The following is a 24,995-nucleotide window of genomic DNA, read 5'->3' as shown; positions in this document are numbered from 1 at the left end:
ACACCTTAGAATGTTTTGCTCTAGACACACCAGACTATTGTGTGTTAAAACTGAGTCCTGCCCTTCAAAACAATGAAACTTTGAAATCACAGCTCATCAAATAATGCTGTCACATTGCCATTTAAGAAACATTTAGAAAATCACTCTCCAGAAATATAATCTCCTGATCAGTTTGCAGCCTATATGAAAAAAAAGTCTCAGTGCCTCCTTATGACAATCCCTTCCCAATAGCACCATCTTCCTGGATCATCTTCCCATTCCAGAGTTGTTTGGGTATTTTAAATTTCCCCTTAGAAAAGCTATTTGCAAATATTCCACAATGAAATTTGACCATTCACTTTTAATGATTTTGGAAGGAGTAGCACTCAACCACTTAGTACCTTATTTTCAGCCCATATGTTCTGTCTCCCAGCAGGCTGCTTTTGCCATAGGGTGGGGGTGAGGGGGTAGAGCATGGGCCCTATGGTAGGAAGGTGATTCTAGGCTACTGGCAAGCAAAGAAGCCGGTAAATGAGATGGGAAAGGCCTCTAGCACTGGGAAACATGAGCTTAGAAATTTGAATTTTAACTTCTGAGAAAAGTAAGAAAGCGAAAAAAGATCTGACCAGCCTAGATCCAGGAAGAACCAAAGCCCGCTTCAAGCCTGGCAGTGGATTAGGAGTCCCAGTACTACCCAGACAGGTGTTACCAGGATTGGTCTTGTTGCCCTTAGCCCAGAGCTCCTGGGACCGGCCTGGCTACTTGATACCCTTGGAGCTAGAACCCTCATCAGTTATTACCTGCATATACTCCTGTTACCCTCCTGGAATGGAAGCCCTGAACGGCTTCTCTGGGAGAATCTAGCCCCTTTACTGCATGCGGGAATGTGCAAACATGTAACACCCGGCCCGACCAACAACCACCTTGAATCTGACTGAGGTATCCTTACCTGCTCTCATCTCAGTGTTGGGTTCCAAGATCTTTATTCTCCACCTCCTAAAACCTACCTCAAGCCCTGCTTACTATGGTGACATTCTTTCCCCACTGCTATGAGCTTCTGTAAACTCCTGGGATTAAGCACCCTGGCTTTTTCCAGCAAGAGATGGGCACCACAGACCCATCTCTACACTATTAACTCTTGGCTCTCTGCCTGGAGAAAATATCAACATCTGCCTCTAACTTCCTTCCTTCTTACAGCTGAATTAACCCTTAAGGTCAGTTGCATGATCTTTTAGACTTCTGCTTACCTGAACACTTAAAAAATTTCCGAGGCAACCAATCCAGTTTTGAGTTGGGTTTTCAGTGATTTGTTCCTTTAGCTCCCTCTGGTGGTCGAAGCCTCACCCACGGGCTACCGCACCAATTTGTAGTTTTGATGGTCTGCTGATTATGGGCACAGTTTACTGGTTTCCTAAGGGTATGAGGCTACAGCTTCAGTTAAGTGGTAGGGGAACTAGGCCGCCTGACTCCCAGGTTAGGTTTCCTTGGGCAAACCTTCACTAATTCTGAATTACTTTCATATTAACTTTCAATATGTTTGCTTTACAGCCTGAAAGCCCTGGGCCACAGGAATTGGCAAATGAGGATGTCAAGGACAATTCTACCAAGAACCTGTATTTCTCTGCTATTATGTCACTTTTTTCTTTTTTTTTTTTTTCTAATATTTATTTAGCATATACTCTGTGCTGCTCCCCGTTCTAAGCACTTTTCCTGTACTAACTTACTTAATTCTTAAAACAACTCTATGGGGTTAATGTGAGTATTATCCCCATTTTTTAGAAGAAAAGATGGCCATACTTGCTTCAAATGCCACAAGCCAGAAAGGACAACAAATATTCATTTTTCAGCTTCATGCGCACAAGTATGTGAATTACATGAGCCATTGAGTCCATAAAGAGGTACCAGGCTTACAGCAGTGACCAAGACAAGTCTCTTTGCAGGAGCTCTGGAGCCCAAGAAGAGGTGTTACCAAACTTCACTCATAAATTTCAAGCCAAGACTTTTAGGAGGTTAACCAGTAACATACAGATAAGGACCAGCTTCCAAAGCAACTTAGGAACATGGAAGAGAAGAGATGTAGAGATGCCTAGGACATCTGAGATGGGCCAACACTGCAGTCTTCCAATAGAGTGACCAGTGGTCCCAGTTTTTCTGGGGCTGAGGGGTATCCCAGCATGTGGTAATTCCAGTGCAAATGCCAGGAAGCTTCCAGGAAAACGGGGATACATAGGTCATTCTATCTATCAAAGAACTGAGATTTGCTTTGAACTACTGGAGACTCCAAGGACCTCTTGTTTCACCTCAAGGTTCTCAAGCCTCCTGATTTCACTGGCTTCGATCTTCCTTCAACATTCACATGGGGATGGGGGTCTACGAATCAAGCTCTATATCACCTTCTGGGGACTTTTCAGTTGCTTTAGTACAAAAGAAGGAAATCTTTGGCTTCTTGCAAAGAATAATAAACTTGATACCCCCCAAACAGAACTAGCAGGAAATATATATATATTTTTAAGTTTGGGTATAAAGGAGTTCAGAACATGCTACCATATTGACTATTTTGAGTAAGGGCACTTGAGAAACAGTAGGTACAAGAAAGACACCCCAACCTTCATTTTTCCTTCCTGCAAACAGGTAATAAAATTCCCATGTGAAAGCTGCCCTCTCTGTACCAAAGGAAGAAATATTCTCATCTCCAGGGACAGGGAGTCAAGGCCAAGAGAAATCTGAAAAAACAAACCTTTGTTAAAATAACTCTTATTTTCCTCTAGTCTCCCCATGTATTATAGTATCCTTCCATAAGTCCTTCTCTTTGTTCAACCTAGTATAGAACCACTTCTTTGGATCTTCGTTTTTCTTGTGATAGTTTTTATTCATATATACATAAAATTCATATGTTTCTCCTGTTTTTCTATTATGTCAGTCCCAAACTGAGACCGTAGAAGGGTGGAGGAAAGTTTGACCCCACCCCCCGTTGGATGTTCTAATGAAGTTCAGATCTTTAAGACTGGGAGCACTAAGATGGGTGTGAGGGAAGGAAGAGATATCACATTGTGGATGTCCCTCAGGCCACTATTAGCCAATAAAATGGCAGCACAAATGGACCATGCATTGATACTGATGTCCCAGTTCTTTATATACAGGAATTCTTATGGATACTTTTAGAGAAAACCATGAACAAATAACCTTGGCTAAAATAAATACATGACTAAAAGGACTCAGAAACAGAAAGTCAATTTGATCTAGCCAAGTGATTTATTTAACCTGTCTTCCATCTTGCCAAATCTAAAATACTTATAAGAACAAGAAAGAGAATAACTTTAGTACCTGATTTTCTTATCTCTTTTTTTGTACCTCAACTTGTTAGATCTCAAATGACAAGCCTTCCTGAGTTTGGGTAGGCACATAAAAATCCTGTAAAAGAAAGGCTCTGCCAAGGACTTGCTTCCAGGAGAGCCAGTCCTGGTCCTTCAGTAAGCCCTACCACCCAGACCCTGCCAAGCTGCAGTGTCAGACGATTGTCCCCGATCCTGAGCATTTCCAGCTTGCTGTACTCAGATCCATCTTCTTCTCAATTTTGATTTTTGACTCTGACCTCTGAATTTAATCCTTGTTTTTAGCCCCTGTAAACATGATGCTTAAACATCTTCTTCCATCATCAAGATTTCCACTACAGACGTTGTTTTTGGTCTCCTCTGGGTTCCTGGGGTCCCCTATGGGCCCTGATAGGAACTCACAGGCCTAGCCTTGACCCTGCAAAATCTAATCCACTTCCAGCTACTTAGCTGGGCCACATTAGCTGGCCAGGAGTCAGGCCTGAGATTCAGACAATCTGGCATTAACTGTTTAACCTCATGGGTCTTGGTATTTCCATATTAAAAAGGAGTGATTCTTGCACTTACCCACCAGTGTGACTTCTCAGAACAACCTTAAAAACCCATGAGGAGGATTTTTATAGTTCTAAGGACCTCTATTTTTTCTTTATTGACCAAGAGAGCAGGGGTGGAGGAATGGCGGGCACAGGGAGAGAGAGAGAGAATCTAAAGCAGGCTCCATGCCCATTGTGGAGCCTGATGCAGGGCTCCATCTCACAGCCCTGAGCTCCAGGACCTGAGCCAAAATCAAGAGTTGGACACTCAACAGCCTGAGCCACCCAGGTGCCCTTATGAGCCTCTTTTTATACAACATTACCCTCAACGATGGATAAACATTGTCTCTTCGCTTTCAAATTTAAGAACAGAAGAAAGGAGGTGCCTGGGTGGCTCAGAAGAATATGCAACTCTTGATCTCAGTGTGGTGAGTTGGAGCCCCACATTGGGTGTCAAGATTACTAAAAGTAAATAAATAAATTAAAAAAAAAAAAAAAAGGAAGCAAAACCAGACAATGCTGACCTAGACAAGCAAAGCAATTACAAGGCATTAGGTAAATATTCTGAATTGTTAAAGAGAAAGGTACTGTCTAAAACTGATTCCCAGACCTGATTTGTATTCACGTCTCCAGCCTGGAACCAGTCAGCAGCACGGCATGCAGAAACCACGATAAACCCCACTTAGTATAATAAAATGATGACAATCACTCTTACTGCAAGAGGACACAGGAAGTGGAGACATCACCACCTAGAGAATCGCTGAACAGGATTAGTAGTAATGATCCAAGCAGTTCAAGTTTTCTAGTCCCAGTGAAACCATGTCTTTTGTCTAGCACTTTCTCCGGAAGTATCTGAACCAGATTTTGATATCCTAAAGGTCCGGTTTTGTGCCAGTGCTCAGATTCCCAGGTTCAGAGATAAGCTCCCTGGTCAAAAGGGTCCTCATCTAGGCAATGAGACAAGCTTTTTGATTAAATGCCCTTGATATCCTCCTGGGACTCTTTCATTTGCTCTGCCTCTTTTATATCTCTCTGGGATATAATTCATTCAATCTTTTTAAATAGAACACATCTGCTTTACCCTGCCCAAAAGAAACTTCTACCATCCTATTTATTTTAATAGCCATGTGATCTACTAACGAACATCGAACAGCAGAGATTAAATGGAAGAAATCTCTCCCCAGTCGTGCTTTATCCATTAAACATGTGTGAATCTGTGATGATCTCGGCTTTCCTTGTGCCCAGTGACTAATTGAGTTTGAGACAGAGGCTGTCAAATGCTGGAATAGGATGATTTATGTTAAGGATATTTTTGGTCTCTGATTTATCCAGCTTCAGAGGGAAGAAAAGAAGTCGTTACCGTATCAGGACTGTGACAATAGGCAGTTTCTAACAATGGGATCACCCTCCTACAACCGGCCAGTCTATTAACAGAAAGCATGTTTGCTTTCACGCACTGCTCCTGGACAGGTGATCTTGCAGATTTTTATTTGCATTTATTTCAGCTGCAACATTGATTCTATTCCCGGTTATCCTTCCCCCAAGATCTTATTGAAGCTGCCATTGGGAACCATGGAAATAAGTGATAGCCTCCGTGAAGAACCAGCTGCTTGGCCCAGCCCACCATTCAGATGATATATAGCCCAGCCTGCCCCTCTCTCAGCAACAGCGACTCAGGAATACTCTGGCTATTCACGGAAGAAAACCATTTCCTGCCAGGAACTTGATTACCCTTGCTTGCTCTCACTTGGGACAGTAAAATGGCAGTAGGTGAAAAGAAATTTGAGGCTGATGTGTGTGAACTAGGTTTTTAATACCACCCTCTTGGGGGGGTCGGGTGGGGAATGGAATAGGGCACATGGGACTGATTTTTAATTGTTTTAACATACGGGGAGTGCACAACTCAGAACACAGACTCAGACCTGTCAGCTTTAGAAATACTAATAACCTTTAAGTGCTGAATTCTGGTGACTAGAGGTTTGCCTGACCCTTTTATCACAAGACAGATTTAATCAACCAGCCAGATTTGAAAGACAGGCACGGATCCCAATGCGAAGGGACTTCTGACATTTTGTGACATTGCTTCCCCGGATCTTCTCTGCCTCTGGGAGTTGTCTGTCTCTGATCCAGGAGTAGCATCACTGTTCTCCCATCTACAATCTCCTCCAGGCTCTAGTGCTCTTTTGCTGTCCGTCCGTCCTGCCCAGAGCACCCTCCGGCCAGTCCACTCTCCACTTCCTACCCTCGCTGGTGCTCACAGCCCCAATCTCTGAGCCCTACAAGGCGTTTCTGATACCGTGTTAGATGGCTCTTCAGTGATGTGCAAGGAAATGGATGCAGAATGCGTCCAGGGGGTTAGATACCCAGGAGTGAGGCATTCAAAGGACAGGTATTCACATCTCAGGGTAACAGTGGGAAGTAGTTTTCCCCTCACCTCCCTCCTCTTTCGTGCTCTACCCTTCCTGTCCCCCATCAGGGGTCCAGTGGCTTCAAGTGGCCTCCACAGCTCTGTAGCAACTCTCCATATTGTTTGCTCCCCTAGGAAGGGCCCCACTCTAACATCCATCAGCAAGATTCATGCAATGATTGGACTGTGACTCTCAGATGGAACAGACAGAAACTCATCTCACACTTAAACCACAAAGGAAATTTACATAGACAGGAAGTTCAAGGGGCAAACTGACTCCAGGCATTGTCGGGTCCAGGAGTTTAGACAATGTCCTCAGAAATATAGCACCATTTCTTAGCTCTGCCTTTTTGGTCTCAGCTTCATTTTAAGGTGCGGCCTCCTCAGGCATTAGCAAAGTGGTCACCGGCAGCTCTAGATTCACTTCACTTTTAGGGATCCCAATATTCCCAATAATTCCAGTACAAATCCCAGCATGTACTCTGGCTGACCTAATCATGTGTCACACCTAAACCGTTTACTGTGGCTGGGTGGATTGTGTATTCTAATTAGTTGGCCTTATGTCCTATGCTCACCCTAAAGCACTCAGAAAGGGCTCCCGAGTGAAATTAGGGGTTTCGTTGCCACAAGAGGCATGCAGGGCAAACAATGATAGCTACGGTAACAGACCTCTATACTGATTACAATGTCTCAGCCCAGATAAGTAGCTCCATAGTGGAGAAGCCTCCTCCATTAATAACAGTTAGTAGGATGCAGAGCCTTTTCAAGCAATTCTAGTCATATTTCCTGCATGCTGCTATTAATTGCAGTGATATCTAACCCTCTCGAAGTATTATAATATGCGGAATATTCCCACTGGAATGGACCCGGCTTAGGTATCATTCTCTAAAGCAACAATACTCAAATTTGCTTTTAAGCACCATGACAGTCTTCAAATAAAATTGCATGTAAGTTTCAATAAGTGAGGGGCTCTATTTGCAGCTGACAGTTGGAAGGGCTGAACCATGGAGATAAGCAGACACAGAGTGTTGCGCAGCCCTCTCCCACTTGCTGATCCCAAGGGTGCCTCTTTGGAACCCTTGGGGTTCCTGAAAAAACAGTTGGCAAACAATAGAACCAGCTGCTCTGGACACCAGGCTCATAGGTCAGCTTAACTAACACCTATAGTTAACCCAGTTCCCTTACCATAACCAATTGTGAAGGAACTCAATGATCACACTAGCTGATAAACTGAGTCTCAGCATGTTTAAACAGACTTCCCAGGGGTGCATGGGTGGCTCAGTCTGTTAAGTGTCTGCCTTCGGCTCAGGTCATGATCCCAGGATCCTGGGTTCAAGCCCTGCATCAGGCTCCCTGCCCTTCAGGGAGCCTGTTCCTCTCTCTCCCTCTGCCTGCCACTCCTCTTGTTTCTGCTCTTTATCTCTGTGTCAAATAAATAAATAAATAGAATCTTAAAAAAAAAAACAAACATACAGCTGGGTCTGTAAGTGGTAAAGCTTAATTCTAACCCAGTACTTCTTACTCCCAAACCGGCCCCCTTATCTCTACCCATTAGAAACTCAGCACATAGGACAAAAATCGATTAAAAAAAGCAGGACCCAGCATTACATAGGTCTAATGTGATCCTACCTATTTAAAAATATAAATGCAGGATTAAATTATTAGGAGATTGAAAGGGAATATACTAAAACATTTTTTAACAGATCATCTGGGTTGGTAATTATGACAATTATAATAATAGCTAAAATCTAAGTGCTTACTACATGTCAGAGACTTTGCTAAGAACAATATATAAATTGTCTCATTGAATCCTCATGACAACCACTTGGGGCCAGATATCATCATTGTTCTCATTTTACAAAACAGGAAATGGTAAAGGACATGCCCCAAATCATACAGCTTCTGAGTTCTGGGCTCAAACTCAATTTCTGAGGACTTTGCTCATAACCATACACACTGGTGCCTTTCACTAATAATGGACATGTATTTATTTCTCAATCATGCAAAAAATTAAAGAGTAAGATAAAATCAGACCTGGAACCAAATCTTCTTCAGTGCGTGATTACTAGGCAGGACATGGGAACTTAGTGGGCTTGCTGAATTTTCCGCCATAAAGGTTAACCTGGGCTAAAGGCCTTTCGGCCTACCCTGGGCCCAGGGCTTGCAGGACACCCCACCCTGCAAATATCCAGCCATGAGAAGCACCCTCCTTCGCAGTTGCCCTCCCTGGGAATGCTCGCTGGGTGGTCGGCTTCAGAACTAAGGTTATATGACAGGGATCTAATAATCACGGTTGGTTTGAACCACCCTTTCCATTTTCCCAGACTCTGATTCAGTGCCTGCTTCTTCTCTAGCCTCCTTTCCTTGCCAAGTCTCTGACTCATCTGCAGACAGAACCTACATTGCTCACTTGTAGGTAGCCTTCAAAGGATGGACTGCAAATGTCCACAAATCACAGCTACAGCTTCAAAAAAGGGCAGAAAAGGCTCAGCTGCCAGCGTAATGTCCCTTGGACTAACTAGTCAGTTCGGGCCTGACTCCTGACGGAGGCCCCCGCACCTCTTGGCTTTGCGGATTTCCCTGGTACCATGTCTGCTCCAGGAGCAGGTGGCTGGTGAGTGCTCCCCATAACTGCCTCCTTGGTGGCACTTCCCTGGCTCCATCCTCGCCCATAGCGATCCTGGTGTCTTCACCGGGACGCTGAGCTAATCATGCCCTCCTCATGTCCTCAATGCTGTCCTTTAGGTGAAGTGATTCCGGGAGCCAAATTTCTGCATCCAGCAGTAGGCCTGACACCCACTCTGTCAGCCGGCTGACAAATGTTCCTGGCCTGTGGCTTCCTTCTCATGGAATGGGTCTCATTGGTGCACCTGGAGCCCAGGTGCGGCCCCTGAGCTGTCAGAGATGGCTGGTCCAGAGCAAGCCTATGGGATGGATAACCCTCAGAAGATTCTAGTGTTTGGTGACTATGGACCGTACCTGGCTGTCCTCAGGGCAAGGATAGTATATGAGAGCAATCCCCCAAGCAGGACTCCTTACAATAGTATCCACTGAAACACTGATGCATTACAAAGGAGGAGAAAGTGTGTGTTATTAAATGAGTTTGGAAAATTCTGCCTCCATGACCTTTCCTGGCGATTCACAGCTCCCATTAGAATATTCAGGAGGCTGTGAAATCCTGCAGTAAAGAAACCTGCTTAACTAGGCTATATCCAGGTTTGCCTAACCTCATTTATGAGGCCACAGCTCACCCTCCGTCCCCGAGAACTCCTAGGGGCCCCACACTGGTTGCTGGTGTTCTAATGAGCTGTCTGGAAAATCTCAGTGGCCTGAGAGTCCGGTAGTCATCCAGGTATGTCTCTAGCCAGCTCTGTGCGGGTCACTTCACTTTTCTGGGTCTCAGCTTCTTCATCTGTAAAATGGGGGCTAGATTAAGGCTGTTTTCAAAGGAATCCTGAAGGTATCCTGAAGTGTCCATGAGTCTACCTTAGGTGCTTCCTCAGGGGAGGAAATAGAAGAGAGGTCAGCTTGGAGCCCTCCAGACTCCCTCAGACCCACTGGCAAAGCTTTGTTGACAGCTGTTTTATATATAATGGAGTTTCCTTGTAAGAGATCCTGTGAAGAAATTCCTTTTGGAAGAGAAGGTGGTGAGAAAAGGACAGAAGGGGAGGAAGAGTATGAAGATGCCCATCGCCATCTTGTTCCCCTGACTCCCACAGTACTGTCTGATGCTCCCAGCTTGGGCATCAGTTTGGCACCACTGCTCCCCAGCCCTGGCCCCCCAACAGCCCCCCAACCCAACCCCCAAACTCTCTCAGGTCTCCTACTAACCAAAGGCTGAGTGTGATATGGTCTGGCACCACCATGTCTCTAGCAAACCTCTATTCTCCAAAGTGAAGCATAGGAACTCTCCAGCTGTTCATTAAAATGCAGATTCCTGGGCTCTACCTCAAGCCTACTGAGTCAGAGTTCAGGGAGAAGGGACTTGAGGATCTGCATTTTAACAAAATCCCCAGTAGATTCTTAACTACTCTGAAGTTTCAGATCCACTGTCCAGATCTTGGGAGCTGGGAAATTTCCACGCCACAAGGTATTTGATCCCCCACCCTCCAACTCCCTGCTCTGGCACAGCGCTAGAACTCTGTGACAGCCCCCACCACAGATGGGGCGCATGGGCCCCGGGACCAACTTCATAAGCATTCACAGAGCAGGCTGAGAGTGAGGCCTGGGGATGAAGGTCCAATGTTGGTTGTTAGAAAAAGAAAGTCTGGAATGAACACAGGGCGCTAAAATACTGTAGTGAAGGAGACTGGAGTCGGAGAAGCAAAAGGCAAGCTAGGGAAGGTCTATATGGCCAACACGAGAGAAAGCAGGGCTGGCTGCATTCCAGAAATACAGGGCAACCCATGGCTGGGTTTCATTATGTCCTTTTTAATGTGTTGTGACGGGGTATTCCTGTATTTCCAGACTGTGTTGGCGGAAGCCAACAAATCCGTGAGAGAGGTGGCAGGAAAGCAACACACAGGCATGAGCCAACCTGCTCAGGCTCAAAGAGAATCCCTTTCCATCTTCCCTCTTTCCCCAAAGTGCACATTACCCCCAAAGGTCACTGGGGAAGGACACGCGGTCTTTTGGGATAGCTCCTCCCTCATCTCCCAGCTCACAGGAGGGTCATGAGATGGGCTCCCCAGAGCACTCCACAAGGACATCCCACAAAGGACACAGGTCCACGCAGTTTCCCCTGTCTTTCTGAAGCTAAAGAGCTGTCGGATGGAACCCAGGCAACAAACACGAGCTAGACAGCTTTCTGGGGTTCATGCTCATGTGCTGGAGCTAAAAGCAGATCAGGATGAAATCACCAGGAAAAGTCCCTAAATCCCAGCAGCCAGTTGCTCTCTAGCTGGGTTCTGGCTTTTCCACCTTCGTGACGTCAGTGGCCTCAGATTTCCATCCATCTTTCCTCATAAAGTGTGTGGCTAAGAGAGTGGTTTGGGTGTCAGACAGACCTAGAGTTGAATCCTGGCCCCGTGGCTCACGTGCTGGGCAGGTGAGATCCCTCCCAAAGCTAAGGGTGAGTAGTGTTCTCCTGCGCATGGGGTTCAGGGATGGGTGGTAGGGGTGGGGGGTGGGTAACAATGGGAGCCATATTAAGATCTTTACAAAGATTCAGTGAAGCAGTGACTGGGCAATCCTTAGCACTGGACTTCTTAACACATTTGGATTTTTATTGTAATTTCTAATATGTGCTGCAGGCCTCCAACTAAGGCCCTTTCGAATTCATGTAGCAGAGAGGGCTCGAAACCTTCTTTTTTTTTTTTTAAGATTTTATTTATTTATTGGACAGACAGAGATCACAAGTAGGCAGAGAGGCAGGCAGAGAGAGAGGAGGAAGCGGGCTCCCAGCTGAGCAGAGAGCCCAATGAGGGGCTCGATCCCAAGACCCCGATCACGACCCGAGCCAAAGGCAGAGGCTTTAACCCACTGAGCCACCCAGGCGCCCCTTGATACCTTCCTTGATGGTCAGAAGTTATTGAGCCGAACTGAAGGACAGGGAGAAGGCAAGGGTGCACAGAGGGGGAAATGCAGGAACTCGCCTTTGCATAAAGTAAGGAGAGCAGGGATTTCAAAGAGACTTGGGTGCTTTTCACACTAGTTCCTACACAATAGCACAAACCAACCAATCTTCCTCCTAAATAGGAAAAAAAGTCATGCAGAATTCCAGGATGCTAACTGGAAGAGATACAGATGGGAATGAAAAGTCTGTGGAAAGGCATCCACAGGTCCTTAACAGGATACGGCTTCTCTAATTCCCTCTGGCTGCCCCCAGGTTGGTCACAGGTTCACCCTTGCTCCTCCATCTGTCAGGGTAAGGAACCTAGAATCACCAGGAGGGGTTGTGAAAACAAAGACTTCTGGGCCCACCCACAGGGTTTAGGGATAGGGGACTTAAGGGTGGGGCCTAAGAGTTTGCTTTGGGCCGGGGAGGTGGGGGAAGGGGGGGTGGGGGTGGGGGGTGCTCACTGTGAATAGCACAGGCCTAACTGCCTCCCTGGTCAGTTACTGCACCTCTTTATGCCTCAGGTGCCTCATCTATAAATTGGTGATAAGAACATCGACTTCACAGGGTTCTTGTGAGGATTAAATTAGTTACTCCTCATAAAGTGCTTAGGACGCTTTCTGGAATTTATTAAGCTCTCAATAAATGTGGGCCATATAAGCCATCATCCCAGAGAAGGGGTTGCAGGAAGGATGCACTTTGCTATAAAGTTCTCCATGCTTCTTATAGAACCCAAGCTGTCTCTCAAAATGGGCTCTTCTCCCCTTGTGTTCATCACTCCAGCTTCTTTTCCAGCTGTATTTAAAATTCATAGCACCTAAACTGTATCGAATACGCAGTGTGAACCAGGAACACCAAGCAAGTCACCTGGGTTCTTTCTGTCACAATCCTGTAAAACGAGACCATCACCCTGCTCCTGCAAAGGACAATGAGACTGCTGTAGTATCTCCACAGCTGACTTCTCCTGCTCTGGGTCCCACAGCTTCCACGTGGCAAAACTGGGGTTTGAGCTTTCCAATCCCATTTGACTGCAGAGCCTATACCTTTGTCCATCGTGATGCAGCAAATAGATTTCATTGTCCCGTCATCCCATCTGCTAACAGTCACCTGGGGCAGGGGACTTTGAGGCATAGCTATCTTGGTTCAAGGGAAAGGACTGCTGGAATTGATTAGACATGTCCAGCCACCATGCAGCTGGAGAGGGGGTGTTAACACATAGGCCAGATATTTGCTGCGCCTGCACTTTGCTATGGCAACACAGATGGTGGTAAAGGTTTCCTAATTTTATTGAAGATTATATTTAAATACACACAAATCAGGTGAATGCCCCCAGGAGTCACTAATGATTTCAGATCCGAGCTCCTCTGCCCACTGTAATTTCATTTACGTGGCATTTCAGTGCACACCGATCCAGGCAAACAGTCATGTGACTAAGCCACATCTGTAGATGATCCAAAACCATTTTTTTTCTTGCTGTTTGAGAGTTCCAGCAGGGATACCGTGCTTTCAAACTGTCAATAGACTATCTGACATGATTGATAGATATTCTAACAAGTCTCTGGACCGTATGCAAGGATTTAAAGAGGAAGGACAGATTCCATCTTCAGGTGAAACTGAAAACACAAAGCTTTGACCTTCTGAAGTTGATTCCTGGTGGTATGAAGGTTTTCCCTTAAGCCCATGGTTCTCCGGTGCCAATGCATGGGAAAAACTTGCATTGGGAAATTTGTTTAAAAGACAGATTTCCAGTTCCCCTTGGGAATCCTAATCCTGACTGCCAGGGATGGGGCCAGGCAATCTGCACTTTAAATGGTATCGCAGAGTCTTGGGACCATACCTGGGAAGCCCTGGGAAGCCCCTTCAGCCATATGCTATCGAATAGCAATGCTCCCTGTTTGTGAATATGAGGAAATCTTGAACTCAAAAAATTCCTCAGACATCCCTTGATAGCAGTTGGGAAAAATGCAGCATGTCCAAAAAATTACAATTCATTTTGTATGATTATAGACAAATATGTGTTTTATTTCTGTAATACTGTGTACATGAGTATTTGAGAAAGAATAGGAACTCTGTGAAAGATAGTGTTGAATCCATCTCTGTGCAATGCACAGAGCACAAACATATGAATTTAAGAGTTTTGCAGATACTCTGCTAACCTTCCCGCCAACCCTGCCTGCCCACCCTGCCTGTAGATATCCACAGGCCAACGTGGGAAATCACTGACCACAGTTTTGATTCCTGTCCACTCTTTAGCATGGCTATCTCTTGGCATGTGGAAGGGATATCGTTCACCTGACAGGGAGAGGAGAAGAGAAATCGTATTCATTGAGCCCTTACGCGACAGAAGTGGGTCCATATTGGCTGGTGTATACACATATTTTCATTTAAAAGCAGGAGTCCAATTCTTTCTTCTATCATCTGCATCAACAGAGTAGAAATCCAAATTTGATTAATAAATCTTCATTTTACTGTAAAATCAGATATCTCTACCTCTTATATTTCTATTTCAGTTTTCATGCTTTACATGACTAAAACTCATATTTGAAAATAATATCGAATCATCCAAAAAAGCCGTTGGGCATCTGGCAAGCAAAACACTATGCTTTTAACAAGAAAGACCTCACAAAACAGCTTCGGGTGAGTACGGGGGATTCTCATCTCTAAAGAGACATATTTGGATATTTTGGGGTGGCCCCATTTTGTTCACCAAAATAAAAAACTCCTCAATTTCAGAAATGGAGAAACGGGAAGGCAGGACTGTCTTTCCATAATAAAGAGTAACTGGTTCTAATGCATGTGGCTTAAAAAAAACAAATTACATTTTGCTTAAATTCACATCAAATTGGCTGAGAAATCCCATGGTAAATGGTGGGAAATGCCAGTCTAGAATCAAAAATTTACAGAGTAAATCTATCAGGCGTATTTGGACAATAAGAAAATGGATGTTCTTAAAAGACAAAGGGGAAGGGGTACCTGTGGGGTAAGCCTCTTCTTTCACTCAGGTCATGATCTCAGGATCCTGGGATCGAGTCCCACATCAGGCTTTCTGCCTGGGATCGAGCTCTGCATCAGGCTCTCTGCTCGGCAGGAAGCCTGCTTCCCCTTCTCTCTCTCTGCCTGCCTCTCTGCCTACTTGTGATCTCTCTCTCTTTGTCAAATAAATAAATAAAATTAAAAAAAAAAAAGACAAAGGGGGAGACACACCACTGTCACCAAGAAGTGATGGCCCAGTGGCCCAGTCCTGCCTGGCCCTGAAGGCCATGTGTTTGTCTGATATTGTCATTAAGTGGTAAGAGGGAGGACTTGGGCTGGGGCAAAGACCTGAGCTTAAGGACGCCAGGACAAAAGTGCTCAGACAGATGAACCCATCGACGCTATTCTGGTCATTTCCAGGGAGGCTCTGCTCAGGCTGAAGACCATCAGGCTCGTAGGGGGCTGAGCCTACTTTGTTAAGAAATGCTCAGAGGCTGATGAGAAAGGAGAGCGTCATTGGGAGAACTTCTTTTCTTTTCGATTGCTATTTGTCTTCATGACACCAAGGAGAAGCACAAGGAGATGCAGCAGCCACATTTAGTTTGTAATGGCCTTTCCCCTCTGCTGACCTTTGACCTGGCTGTTTCAATTACACAGACATGGAAACGAAACTCAAAACTCAAAAAAACTCGACCAGGTGATGGTTTAGGAGCTTTTCCCATTGTGGTGCCGTGGGGGGAGAGAAGTTGAGAAGAAAATCTCTCCAGTGAGACAGATCACCTGGGGGCTTCAGCTGACAAAGGGTTAACAGAACGTCAGGTCCAGTTTCCTGCTCGGCGGTTTAATTGCTGCAGCCAGGGAAACATTCAAGGGAGAGACGGCTGTTCTGTTCGTGGGGACCTCATTTTTCAAAGACCTGTCAGGAAGCTAGTCCACGGAATGGGCTGAATACAGAAACCGTGAACTGGGTCTCTTTTCCGAATTCAGATGACTCAGATTCTGTTCACTTGTCTCTCTGCAGGAGTTCTCTAGCTGTTGACTACCCTGGTTCTTCCATGTGTTATTGCGTTATTTCCCCAAAAAGGCACCCCACAGGGAGGGTGTGTGTGTGTGTGTGTGTGTGCGCACGCACGTGCACATGTGTGATTTTAGAGCAGGGCTCCCAAAGAGAAGCATGCATCAGAGTCCTTAGGTGGCTTATTACAACAGTTGCAGACCCACGGGGACAGTCATTTCAGTAGGTCTGGGTGAGGCCCAGAAATGGGCATTTCTAACAATTTCCAGGTTGCACTGCTGCTGCTGGTCTTAGGACCACTTTGTGAGAACCACTGTTCTAAAATTCACTTTTCACTGTCATCTTTCTGTCTGAACATAATTATACACACACACCAGCATAACAAACATTACATATTATACGTTTAAAATGCCAGTTATTATTATCACTATTAATAACTACTGTGAGTACCCACCGTGTGTCAGTGATACTCATTTTTAAGGCAGGTATTATTGCCCATTTTACCAAATTAAAGCCTGATCCAGCCCAAATCTTACCCGTAAGCCCATGTTCCTACTACTTTAATACTTTCTTACTAAGTAATTAAACAATGAGGCAAAACCAACCTACAAGTGTTTTTAAGCAATGTCTTTTCTATATTCTAATAAAATATATATTGTCTTAACTCTAAGTAAAATAATATAAATTTTCTCTTCCCTTATGTAATTTATGAATATCCAAGGAATAGTACAAAATTAACCTGCTGACAGATACATACTGAGCTCTTCCTGAACGCTTGAGGGCCACCATGACAAGCCAGTTCCTAATCCAATGCACCTGAAACAATTCGGGAATAGTCTAAGATGAGTGCAAATGTCAAGGAGGGCCACAGATTTCGTTTGGCCTTGATAATTATGCCAAACATGCCAAACAGAACATGGGACCAAATCAATGTCTCAGAGCAGTAGTTTACAAGCTTTAGGCAGCCTGAGAGACCCCCCCAGGACCTGCTGAAACATACATGGCCATCTCCCACTTTGTGACTTAGAGGAACCCCTAGGAGGCCCAAGAATTTGCTCTTCTAATAATTTCTCAATTGATGCTGAGGCTGCTCATTCTGAGCCCATACTTTAAGAGCCACTGTTTTAGAACAAGTCTTCCTGGATTAACTCAGCTTCTCTGAGTCATCTTTTATACACTGATTCAGCAGACATTGCTGGCGTGTCTACTGTATGGGAAGCTTCTTTTTTCATTCCAAGGATAAAGCTGTAACCTAAGAAGAAGAAATCTCGGCCCTCACAGAGCTCACTATCTAGAAGGGACAACCAACCAGAAATAACAAATATATAATGTGACCGGAGGTCCAAAGAAAGACAAAAAAAAGGTGGGCAGATGGAGGGATGCTATCTTAGTGAGGTGTTCACCTCTCTGAGGAGACAGTATCCATCAGGGCAGAGAACAAGCCACGTGTGGATGTGTAGGTGAAGAGAGTTCCAACAGGGAATTAGCAAGTATGAAGGCTCTGAGGCAGAAATGTGCTCAGTGTATTCAAGGAGAACTGAGGAGACAGGAGGCAGAAGGAGGCTGTGTAAGAGAGGGAATGGTAGGAGATGAAATTCAGATTTAATAGGAATTTGCATCTTTTAAAAGCTCCCCAGGAGAGTCTACACATCCAAGTTTGGAAATGACTTCTCAGTTGCACTTATTTCTAAAGCTCATCCAACTTTTCTCAGTTCTCATCCACGTGACTTTGGTGTGTGAGCTGAGTAGACACACCCCCGGAGGACAGACACAAAGAATGCATCCCCCCAGGGTAAGGTTTATTGGACATGCCCAGGGACTGAGCTCCACATGATTGTCATTTAAAGAAATCATTTCTTCCTCTGAAACAAGAGCCTGAACCAAGTTTGTATACTGAGTGTGCAAGTGGAAGAAAAGGGCTGAATCCAAAGAGGAAAAAAGGGAGAGCTTTTACTCCTATGTCTCCGTAGGAGGGAAATGACGGATATGCATGGCTGTCCGGGGGGATGTAGGGAAGGAATGGAATTTACACGAGGTCCACAAGGGGTCTGATCTTAGACACAAGTCTATGTGAATCAAATCGAAGTGAGTGTGTGTTAGGGAGTAGGGGAAAAAGGTTTGGAAAAAAAGGTCATGACTCTGTTATGCAAATGGTTGACAAAGCCCCCTTATTAAAGAAGGTCCCTGAAGAAGTGGACGACGAGATTGGAGAATGAAAGGCCAGGATTAGGTCAAAGTGGAAGAGCTGGCCCAGGGGAGGAAGAAGAGGCACAGAAGCAAAAGCAGAGTGTAGGAGAAGTACAGCACCCCACCAGACCATGACCATAACGGGCAGTTTCCCACAGAGCTGCCACAAACACAAACCGGGCAGAGGGCACTTCTCCCGTCCTTCAAGAACACGTGGGCATGGAACCAGCTGGCTTTACAAGAGGGACCTGGCATTATGGAGAACACTTTATCCCATAAATAAGTCAGACTCAATTATTTTATATCAAAACAATATCTTAGCTTTTAACAAGCACAACTGCCAATACCCAGAGTCACGCATTATGAATCACTATTTGCTCCTTCCTACACTTTCTAATTTCCTGCTAAGGAGACAAGGCTGAATGGGGTCATTAATCTGAATTAGAAATACTGTGACCTGCTCTGCACTTTGCTTGCTAACACTGTGTGGCGGAACTGGACTGGGGTGGGGGGGTAGTTGACTTTCTATACAGTTCTGAGGAAGGGGTGGGGTGGTGGAGGAGATGCAGAGCGAGTTTTCACTGTTAAGCCCTCTTTAATTCCAGATGCCATTTGGACAACTTGTATTGGGCTTTGAAATCATTGCTCTCATTGATGATGAGAATCATTGCAATCATTGATGCTTTTATTGGAGCTGTTGTCAAAGCTGCTGTTGACAAGCTTTGCTCAGTCTCTGTTTGGAACTCTAGAAGGTTCACCTAAGCAGCCTAAAATAATGTGCTCTCCTTGTTCAAAAAGGGGGACTTGCGTATTGTTCAGGCCGAGTTGGCATAGCCCAATGGACATGTCACTGGTGATGTCATGGAGGGAAGGCTCTAAGGGAAGCTGGACCTTCAAGGCAGTTGGTTCACTTAGTCTCTCTTGCATCTGCTTACTTACTTCAGAAGGAATATAGTGAGTGGTCCTTGGAGAAGCATCACTACAAAGCAGACTTATTATGTGGGCTGGGATAATACACAGACAGAAAACTCAAGCTTATTAAGTCACCTTCTTTTTAAGACTCTGGTAAGAATTTTGGTGGACTTTCTGGGGCTAATGGGAGCTGGGGACTCTCTCCTTGTTCTCCACAGGCCCCCAGAACAGAACCACAGACTACAACAGATCCTAGGTCAGCAGCCTTTGGCCAAAAGATGCTGTTCTTGACCTATATTACCTTGCTCTGACCCCTAATTGGTCACACCCGTTTACTGCTAACCATGATACTGGTGGAAACTCACTAGATGTAAAAAGTGAGTTCCAAGGGGGTGGAGAATTCCCAACAGCCAGGTCTGGGAGGGTCAATCTGCAGGTGCAGCCTCAACCTTCTGAGGCCATTAAGAAGAACAGCTGTGTTCCCTCAAGTCACTCCCGGATGTCTCCCCCAGACCCAGAATGCAGAGCTGAAGGAACTGTGCTCTGAACTGAGTCATTCATCTGTCCTATCCACTGGGCCCCACCACACCATTCCAGACTCCTTTAAACATGGGAGGATGGGATCCTCAATTTTTCCTTATGGCTAGTGCATGGAAAGTTTTCCCTTTCGAACCCTCCCTCCCTTCCCCACTTCCATGGTCCTGGCTGGGGAGGCCCTTGAAACAGCTCCAACTACAGCCTTGCCTGGAATCTCCTGAACAGGCCGGCCTCCCACTGCCCCCTCCACGTGCCCCCTGCTTGCTGAGAGATCCAGAGGTGACCACAGTCAATCTGCTTTGGAGCCTTGGGTATTGAGGGTTTTGTTGTTGCTCTAAGGCTATGGAAAACTCGAGTAATTTTCTGTGGTCACAACCCCAGGGTCCCCAGCCAGTGTAATTATAAGTCAATCACTCTCCTTGCAACTCTGGTTCCTCTTCCCTTTGGGCAGGTAAAATCATTACCATGGCTCCTTTCTCCCCTCTGCCAGACATTTATACAGGCCATTTACCTTATGTCTCATGAATCTTCTCAACTGAATGTTATTTGGTGGTGGTGGTGGCGGCAGGGGGGTGGACTTATTTATTTAACTCAGAGCAGCAGAAGGCCTGTCATTGATTTCCCCGCCCTCCACAGCCTTGGGCCGCCTTCTGTTTTGCTAAGTGTGACTGAAGGGTGGATGATCCCCACAAAGAAACCTTCCTGAGGCACAGCCTTGGAGGGCCCCTCAACAAGCAGCCCTCAGCCCACCACAGCCTGGCCTGGAGATGCCCCCAGCATACAACAAGGCCAGGGGAAGCAACAGGCTCTCCTCGAGGGACGCACTGGGGTAGCATAGGGAGAGAGGTATTTTCGTGTATAGAAAAATATGAAGAACTCCTTCCAAATTTCCCTTATGACACTCATTTGAAAAAAGGGAAAGGAAAGTGCTTTCTTGTGTCAGGTAAAGCACTTCCAAATACAGTATGGTCATTTATGGGAGAACTGAAGGGGCTGTCTAAATTCTCTGCAAGATACCTCCTAATTGTCCTTCTCCTCCTGCTCCTTCAGCAGTCCTACCAAATAATCTCACAGAAAGTGTTCAGTCTATTTTAATTTAATTTTAGGAGAGAGAGAGAGAGAGAATCTTAACCAGGCTCCATATATCTCAGAAACTTTAAAATTCCCTAAATGATGTTCACTTCCAAAGTTCTGGGTTGACAGCTTCCCTTTGCTGAGGGCACAGATTTAGTAGTCAAAAAATCTGGAGCCAGATTCACTTCCCTTCCTGCTCCTAAGGCACATACTTTCAGAGGGCTCATCGCATTTTTAATTTTGTAGTTTGGCCCCTGTCAGCATTTCCACAGCCATTTCTCATGATCCTTCTTCCTTCAGTGTTCTACAACATAGCAGCCACTCCCTAAAGAGATGTCAATATAGCCGCATAAAATAATGGGAGAGTGTGGTCACAGAGTCTGGGGGACCCAGGTTCCAGTCCCACATCAGCCAATTATTAGCTGTGTGTTCTTGGACAAGATATTCAAGCTGCCTAAATTTTAGTGTCTTCATAAATAAAATGGGAATAATAATACTACCTGTCTTATGGAACAGTTATGATAAAGAAGATAATCAACAGAAATAAAATAATGGATAGAAATACTTAGCCTGATCCAAAATCTATAAAGAACTTAACAAATTCAACACCCCCAAAACAAAAAACCTGGTCAAGAAATGGGCAGAAGACATGAACAGACATTTCTCCAAAGAAGACATACAAATGGCCAACAGACACATGAAAAAGTGCTCCACTTTTCAGTGGAGCTTCAGGAAAATAGAAATTAATTGGAATACAGAAATACAGCGTCAGGGAAATACAAATTAAAACCAAAATGAGATACCACCTCACACCAGTCAGAATGGCTAAAATTAATAACTCAGGAAACAACAGATGTTGGCGAGGATGTGAAGAAAGGGGAACCTTTTTGCTCAGTTGGTGGGAATGCAAACTGGTGCAGCCACTCTGGAAATCAGTATGGAGTTTCCTCAAAAAGTTAAAAATATAACTACCATATAACTCAGCAATTGCACTACTAGGTATTTATCCAAAGGATACAAACATAGTGATTTGAAGAGCCACATGCACCCCAATGTTCATAACAGCAATGTCCACAATAGCCAAAACGTGGGAAGAGCCCAGATGTCCTTCAACAGATGAATGGATAAAGAAGATGTGGTACACACACACACACAAATAAAGGAATATTACTCTCCATCTAAAGGAATGAAATCTTGCCATTTTCAATGATGTGGACTGAACTAGAGGGTATTATGCTAAGTGAAATAAGCCAATCAGAGAAAGACAATTATCATATGATTTCACTCATATGTGGAATTTAAGAAACAAAACTGATGAACACAAGGGAAGGGAAGGAAAAGTAATATAAGATAAAAACAGAGTGGGAGGCAAACCATAAGAGACTCTTACCTATAGGGAGCAAACTGAGGGCTGCTGGAGGGGAGGAGGGTACAGGAATGGGGTAAATGGGTGAGGGCATTAAGGAGGGCATGTGATGTAATGAGCATAGGGTATTATATATAACTGAAGAATCACTTAACTCTACCCCTGAAACTAAAAATACACTATATGTTAACTAACTTGAATTTAAATAAAATCTAAAAAAGAAAAAAAATGAAAGAAATACTTACCCTGGGTCTAGAGCAATACTGTTCAATAGACACACAATGTGAGCCACATATGTAATCCTAAATTCTCTAGTAGTTTTCATTTTTTTAAAAAAGGAAAAGATCCCTATGACCCTGCAATTGCACTACTGGGTATTAACCCCAAAGATACAGATGTAATGAAAATGGCCATCTGTACCCCAATGTTCATAGCAGCAATAGCCACAGTCACCAAACTGTGGAAAGAACCAAGACGCCCTTCAACAGACGAATGGATAATGAAGATATGGTCCATATATACAATGGAGTATTACGCCTCCATCAGGAAGGATGAATACCCAACTTTTGTATCAACATGGTTGGGACTGGAAGAGATTATGCTGAGTGAAATAAGCCAAGCAGAGAGAAGTCAATTATATGGTTTCACTTATTTGTGGAGCATAAGGAATAACACACAGGACATTGGGAGATAAAGAGGAGAAGTGAGTTGGGGAAAATCGGAGGGGGAGACGAACCATGAGAGACTGTGGACTCTGAGAAACAAACGGAGGGTTTTGGAGGGGAGGGGGTGGGAGGTTGGGTGAGCCTGGTGGTGGGTATTAAGGAGGACACGTATTGCATGAAGCACTGGGTGCGGTACCTAAACAATGAATTGTGAAACACTGAAAAGAAATATAAAATAAAATAAGAAAAGAAACAGGTAAACTTAATTTTACATATATATATAATCATTACAAAACAACATCAGTATAAAATATTAAATAAGATAAGTTTAAATTCTTTTGGTCACTTGAAATCTTGTCTGTATATTACACATCTCAGTGCTGACTAGCCACATGCCAAGCTTTTTAGCATGACTGCTATGAGGCGACACAGGCCTAAGACATGGTAAATATTAGGTAAAGGCACATTCCTTTCACAAAGTCTCTGTCCTTCCAGGCCTCGGATTTTAGAGATATTTGGAAATGAACTCTGAAGTCATCTTTAGCCCTGGTGCTGAAAGGTCATTTTTGAGTTCCAAAGTCAGTCTTTTCCTGTAAGGAAACAGGCAAGGCCCTGGTACCCAGGCCCCCATGCGCAGAGAGAATTCCATGGATGCTCTCACCTACCATCCTGACTTCCTGGAACCCTACACCTCAACGTTGCAGGGGTCCTCGGTGGGCCAGCCCAATCTCTTCCCGAGTGCTTGAGTACCTTACACCCCAGCAGTGAGCAGCTTGCCATGCCCCCCGAGGGTGCCTGGTTCACTTTCAGATGACTTTGGCTTAGAAACCCAGCCCTCTTCTTTCCACCTGCTGTCCATGGGTCCGAGCACCTGCCCCTGGGGAGAGAATAAGTCAAAGCTTTCTTTGGTGTGATCACTTTACCAGTATTTAAAATTCATTCTCAGTTGCCCTCTAGGTGTCTTTGCGTCAAGGATGAGGTTATTTCCATGGTCGCTCATATGACAGAGTGTGAAAGCCCCTCTCCGCACTGGGTGTAGGTGCTGGTTGTTATGCCTCCTTTGCAAAGTGCAGCTCCCAGAACTACATGGAAAATGTGCAGTTGGGCCTTGAAGATAAACATTCCTGATTGCAGGCAACATCCCTGCTACTGCCGTCTTGGCCACAGACACAGCACAGCCACACCACAGCCCCAGCACCTGGGAGCAGGCACACATGAGGCCACCACATGCCCAGCTCCATGCCAGATGCCAGGCACTCCCCACTCAGCAGCTAAGTATCTCCCCATCCCCCCACCGCCCTGATGCTGGCTTCTCTCCCTGAATGCAAAGAGAGCCAGGAGCACCAGTATCACCTTTCCTCCTCCCATGCCAGAGTCTCTGAGCCCTTCCCAGTTCCTTCACAGCTTCATATACAGAGGCCAGGAACCCCAAGGATCCCTGGCTTATTGCTTCTCTGGGGGATTAAGGTTGCTCCCCCTGTCCCCCCTTCTGGCCTTGGGGAAGCCCTTGGCCAGCCTTTCTCCTGTGTGATATGGAGATTCCTGCCGGGATGAGCACGGGGGCTGCAACTTCAGCCCCTCCTCTCGATGTTTCTTTGCCACTGATTAACTCCTCACCAAACTCCCATTAAGGCCCAGTTCAAAAGAGTGGGGTGGGCAAGGCCTGTGGCTGTTGGGCGGGGCGGACAGCCTTCTCCAGAGATACGGAAAGGAGCAGCTGCAAGGGAAGATTAAGCTCGGCCTCAGTCCCATTGATCAATAAATCAGTCAATCTTTATTGAGCTCCTCCACCTGCACATGCTCATTAGCCAGCATGGACCCAAGAGTTGCAGCTCTGAGTCTGGGACTAGAGGGGGAGGAGAAGGCCACTGGAAAATAGTTTCACCTCACAAAGGTCAGTGGTTTCCCTGTAGGTTCATTAGCTAATTCATGCTAAGGTGTTAATGACTTATCAGCTTGCTTGCTTTCTAAAGGGATTCTAGCAGGGATGGCCTGGGTAGGGACCTCCTAAAAGGGTAAAAGATGGAGAAATAAATGCTAAAGGCAAACGTCTCTGTCTGGCCATTTCCCCCAGGGCTCAGGATGCTGAATATGCATGAGGGTCAGGGAAGAAGGGAGGAACAGAGCTGCCAGGACTACTACTTCCATTCCCTGCCCCTTCCCCTCTCCAAGTGTGCCCTGCAGCCAGTTCCCTGGCCTCTGGAGCCTCTGCTCCCTCACCAGTAAAACAGGAGCGTCCCCCAAATACAGTCGGGAGGATAAAGCACTTGGTATAGCTCTTGGTTTAAAACCAAACCAAATAAAAAACATGGTGATTACTTTTGTTCATATTGAATTAAACCCAGACTGACAAGAGCGACGGTCTTCCTAAAAGGGGATGCTTGGCAGATCTTCCTCAGCCTTCAACTCTAGCACTTCCTGTCATCCAGACCTCATGTGGTGGCCTTCTAGGACACTG

General features: G+C 45.3%; 2 long non-coding RNA genes across 2 annotated transcripts; one reads left to right on the top strand and one right to left on the bottom strand.

Moving 5' to 3' along the window:
* Window positions 1-2,638: 2,638 nt before the first annotated feature.
* Window positions 2,639-16,618, bottom strand: LOC116595604. The gene is made up of 3 exons (XR_004287763.1): window positions 16,554-16,618; window positions 14,101-14,226; window positions 2,639-2,702 (listed from the first exon to the last, which is right to left on the bottom strand). It is a non-coding gene; the product is annotated as an uncharacterized LOC116595604 (long non-coding RNA).
* Window positions 11,270-15,802, top strand: LOC116595603. The gene is made up of 3 exons (XR_004287762.1): window positions 11,270-11,322; window positions 14,319-14,445; window positions 15,202-15,802. It is a non-coding gene; the product is annotated as an uncharacterized LOC116595603 (long non-coding RNA).
* Window positions 16,619-24,995: the final 8,377 nt, after the last annotated feature.

Source organism: Mustela erminea, chromosome 7 (assembly GCF_009829155.1).
Source record: "Mustela erminea isolate mMusErm1 chromosome 7, mMusErm1.Pri, whole genome shotgun sequence".
In the NCBI taxonomy this organism is placed as follows: Eukaryota; Metazoa; Chordata; class Mammalia; order Carnivora; family Mustelidae; genus Mustela; species Mustela erminea.
This window is presented reverse-complemented; position numbering and strand designations above follow the sequence as displayed.